Below are 5,191 nucleotides of genomic sequence, written 5' to 3' on the forward strand. Positions count from 1 at the left end.
TGAAGTGGTGTGAGAAAAGCATTTTGGAATGTGTGGGGATTTGTTGTGTTTTATTTTCCATCCAGGAATTCAACATGACACAATGGAAAGTGGGATTTGAGCTCTCCAAGATAAACTATTAGACAGTCTATAAAGTGCTGCACTCATCTTTATAAGATAAATAGTGTGTAAGGCCAGAATAACTGGGACACAGTGGCTTTGATAACAGGCAGCATTGTTATCTTCAGTGCAAGCATTAGCAGAGATTACAGTGGTCTGTTGTGGTGGCCCTGGGGGAATCTCACAAGGCCTTGCAGTAGACGGTGTACAATTTGTTTTCATTCTTTTCTCAGCAAAATACTGGTTTGATGCTTGGAAAGCGTGACCCTGTTTAAATTGTGCTGACTCTCTTCATTCTGGTTTGAGCCACATGGGAGGAGAGGTGTGAGCACAAGCAGTTAGAAAAGGTGAAAAGGTGCTGATGGAGGATGGATAAATTAGTGACTGACAGTGAGCAAACAGTTTGCTCTGAAGAGCCACCAAGACTCTCTGGGCCTTGTGCTCAGGATTCAGGATCCTCAGTCGGTGTTTCCTAGAAGATCAGTAGCTTTTGTCCAACTTGTTTTACTAAATCTCACTGATGGGATCTGGTATGAGCTGCCCTTACATTATATTATGGAAATGGCACATTATATTATGACTTAGCCTTTGTGTGCCACTGCTCAGAAGGAAAACCCAGCTATGCTGTGGAGGCTGCAGCAATTGCTCAGAGCTCTTTTTGGACATCTCAAGTTGAAGATGTCACCTCAGTCTCATGGTTGTCTTTTTCTTGTGTAGCAGTCATTTTCACCTCCTGCTTTTCTGTTAGGCTGGGAGAAGGTTCCAAAATAGGCATTTGAGTTTCTGGCAGTGTTTACTGCCTAAGCACTTGCCCTTCATTCCCCTACAGAGATACGATGCGGTGTGGGATTCTCTAGTGTGTGTAAAACTCTGAAGTAATTTTTTCCTCTGGTGGTTTGCAAGACAGGTTGGAAACCCTGACACAGAGCAAACATGTTTCCTGGTTCTGAAGCTGGCTGATTGGGCAGAACTTTCTCATATTGGTGTGGGAGATTTAACTTTTTCTGTTTCAGAAGATGGACAAGGCAGTCCCATGCAAAGGATGTTGCAGAATCTTCTTTTCTTGATATCCCCAGAAACTGAATCTTATTTGGACAATAAGAGCTAGTCCACAAACAAGCTGGATTCAATCTAAGGGTTACTGTGTAAGGCTTTGGGGGTCTAGTTAATACAGGAGATGATCAAATATCCCTCTAAAAAACAGAAGTCTGAAAAACCTTTTATAATTATTTCAGTAGCTTTCTTGAAAGATGCATGGTATTTTATGTGTGTGTTTCCCACGAGCTGCCCATACTCTGTGCTTGTGGTTTCTGAAAACAGAACGTGGTTAGTCTTTGATAATTCAAGGTTTATACAGGATTGTTTTGATTAGTTAGGGATCAAGGCAGCTATCCTAGAAGGGGGGGAGCTGCACTTGTTTAGTACCAGAAACAGTGTTTTTATCTTGTTGTTTTCTTGAATAGAATAGGGCTGACATCTCTTTCTCTACAGAAACTGGCTTTTCTGTTTCACTTTAATGAGATAATTGCCAAAAAAATCTTTTCAGATGAAAGGAACAGAGTCTGTTTTATAAATTGACCCATATTGCAACCCAGGTGCAAGTTCTAGGCAAGTCAGAGGACATGCTCAGCATCCAGCAGTTCTCCCCAAGATTATTCTAAGAAGCACGTATCACCCAGGGCTGGAGCCTGCTCTGGACTGATAAAGGTTGTCTACATGTGGGAGTCAGCTTCTGTTCAACTGGAATAACAGTGTGCAGAGTGGTATCTTCCCCACACTGACTCTGCATGGCCTGTGTGCCCTAAGGCTGTTGTTCAAATTAAGTAAGTTGCTTCCAAATTAAGTTGCTTCCTTCTAATACACACTTCTTGTGATGTGATTGCAGAGCAGCCAGTGTGCTGCTAATTCACATCTTACTGTGTCTGGACTCACATGTTGACATGACCCAAGTATTTAAATGTTAAGGTCTTGGTCAATTACTTCTCTAAGTGCAAGAGACGTGGTGTCAATGCTCTGGGCTGTGATGCAGAGTGCTCAGAAGCTGCATACCAGAGCAGAACTCTGAAGTGAATGTTGTATTTTCACTGATTTTAGTGCGAGATCCAACTCTGTGCTGGTGTTCCTGTGTTTAGTTGTATCACAGTAACACCTAAAAAATCCTGGAATTTTGGCCTCACTGTGCTCTTACTGCTAAGTTAAGATCTAAGGATAGCTTAGAGAAGATCAGTAAAAGTGAGAAGGGAGGCTTGGAGTCAGGTTTGATTTATGAGGAAGAATGAAAGGCTTTGAGTGTGCATAGCTTGTTAGAGTTTGACAAAGAAGAAGACATGACTGTAAATACTTCAAAAGTTTTATTCAAAAAACAGCAGAGGATTTGCTTGATGTTAAGGACATTCCAGAGGTTAGGACAGCAGCTCAGGAGACCTGGGGTTAATTCCATGACATATGTCCTTAAGGCAAGTCAATTCTGCTTACATCCCAGCAAATTCCTAAGGGCACCCAACTGCCTCTGCTTTGTCTACATCACTGAGTATTTGTCAGCTGATTGAAAAACACCTAATTTAGACAATTAACTTGGTAAATACCTTTGCAGGGCTAGAACTTGGCCTCTGCCTGCCTCAGCTGTATGTGTAAATGAGTCAAATTTACCATTTATCATAGAAAAAGTGTGAGAATTACAGGTTTGGAAAGAATGGATGTTCAGATATTGTAACAATGCAAATACAGTGAGTGGAGAAGCTAATTAAGATGGGATTTATTTCAGTTGTCTGAAGTGTGAGATGGTCACCTAATCTTCTGTTTTCTGTACAGGATGAGGTGCTCCCAGGGGCAAAGCAGTATCTGAGCCAGGGGATGAATTAACTTGGCAGTGCCTGTCTCTACCCTCCCTGGAGGGAGCCAAGACAATGCCTGAATTTTAGATGGTCGGAATTAGGCAAGATGAATGTTATCTTAAGAATATAAGGATCAAATAAAATCAACTCAGCTTGATTTTTTAAGGGGGAAAAAATGTCTTTACTGAATGTGTTTGCTGAAATGTTCTTTTAAAACAATTATATAAACCATCTCAAAGAACTTGTGTTTTCTTCCTTTTATTTCTTGTAAAACATTTGGGAAATGCTTTTATTAATATCTAATTACATGACAGAGCTCCCATTTCTCCTATTTCCTTGAAGCAGTCCTTACATACACTAGCAACATCCCAAGAAGTGCTAGTGTGTTATGCATTAGTAAAAATGTTGTATTATGTACAGCTACATGTCCCATGTCACCTAACACTACACTTGGAAATCCAGACATTAATAACTGAATGAGAGCTGAGCTCTTGGCAGCCTGCTTCTGATGGCTCTTGCTTTCATACTACAGCCTGAGTGGTTGGAGATACTGTGTTAGCTCTGGGTGGTTGCTGTGTCCTTGAAAAGGACTGATCCTCAGAAGAAATGCACATTGTGAACATTGTGAATTTAAAGAAAAAAAAAGTGGGAAAATTAAAGTTACTCAGAGAGGAGTTACAATAATTTTGAGAGCTCCTATGGGTGCCACTGGAGGTCCATGTGTAAAGCAGCTGTAGGATGCTGGGGATCTCAGGGAAAGTTAGGTAATACAGATTCATGAGGAGGACCAGGATGACCTATCTGAGGTCTCTGCTGACCCACACAGTGGCACAAGTTCTCACTTCAAAGAAACAGGAGCTTAATTAGTTTATCCTGTTGTTGGTGGGACTCGATGTCAGAGTCCTTCCCCCCTTGTAAGATCACATTCATTATTACCCTGCAGTGACTTTGTGAGTAGTTTACTCTTTTTGATTTGCACTCCTGAAAGAAGAGGGCTGCTGTCAGGCTTTGTCCCTCTTGCTTTGGTATCTCCCACCTCCAGCCTCTCCAGAGCTCACCTTCACAGAGCTGGAATCTGACTTCCCTCACAGCTGCTGGTCACTTCCCTACTTGCCTGGCTCTGCAGGGAATGGGAGAGTCCCTTTGCTATTCAGCCCTTGTCCTCTGGCTCATCCAGTGATGAAGAGAGGGATGTGTGAGCACTCAGTCACTTCAGGGACAGGGATCTGGTGTCAGAGAGCCAGTGGATTTCCAGTATGGTACTGGACTAGACTTACACGTGGGAATGTCTAAATATGCTCAATTCGGAAGTGTTTGCAAGAATTTATGTTTATTGTTTTTACTTGACCTTGCAAACCCAACACTATTGCTTTGGAAATCAGAGCTGAACAGTCCTAAGAACATAGAGGGACATTCAGGGTTTGCACAGAGGTCCTAAACACAATGGGGATTTTATCTGTGTTTAAAGCAGTCATGACTCTGATCAGGAGGTGAAATAAGTACTCCCTAATTTAAGAAATGCATTTTGGTCTCAAGACTATGAGCTTAAAAGCCCATCTTCAACTAAAGTAAGACTTAGTGAGTTAGGTGGGAGGTGCACCCATTGCTGGTTCCCCAGACAGCCTGGGCTTGAATTAAGACTTGTGTTCCTGGGCACCATAAGGACTCAGGCAATGTGCAAGGGAATAAAGACACAGATTATGTGAATTACACTGAGATCAGCTGCCTTGTGGGTTCCCTTGACACCCCAAGGTCACGATTCTCCTGTGGATCACTCCAAACCTGTGATTTCACCCACTTTGTGCCCTAATTCAGCAGGCAGTGAAAGATGTTTTCAAGTGCCCAGAGCTTCAGAGATGCAGAGGATGAGTCTGTATATGAGGGTTTTTCCACAGGTCACTGCAGGTTGTAAAACGTGATACCAAGCACAGAGAGAAAAGAAACAACAGTGACAGGAGCTGTACATTGCCTGTATATTGCCAAGTAGCTCTGCCTGCCACTCTTACTAACAACTGCCTCACTTTTTCCTCCCTCTGACTGTTTTCTCCATCTGGTGTCATTCACTATGTATTTAGACTACAGGCTGCAAGGAGGAGAGGCCCTTGCATCCTACTTGATAGTATGTTCAGCATTGTGGGGTCCTGCCCTGGCTGGGGCCTCCAGGCACTGTCCCAGTGTAAATAATACATAAAAATAGATCAGCAGTGTAACATCGATCAAGAAAACCATACAGAGACTTAACAGTGATTTAGTATTTA

The 5,191-nt window shown here is 42.4% G+C and overlaps 1 protein-coding gene across 2 annotated transcripts in view; it reads left to right on the plus strand.

Annotated features, from left to right (window-relative positions):
* Positions 1-5,191, plus strand: part of SEMA3D (semaphorin 3D) — a 137,593-nt gene that overhangs the window by 8,842 nt on the left and 123,560 nt on the right. The gene's annotated exons all lie outside the window — the stretch shown is intronic.

This window comes from Geospiza fortis, unplaced genomic scaffold (assembly GCF_000277835.1).
Source record: "Geospiza fortis unplaced genomic scaffold, GeoFor_1.0 scaffold428, whole genome shotgun sequence".
Classification (NCBI taxonomy): Eukaryota; Metazoa; Chordata; class Aves; order Passeriformes; family Thraupidae; genus Geospiza; species Geospiza fortis.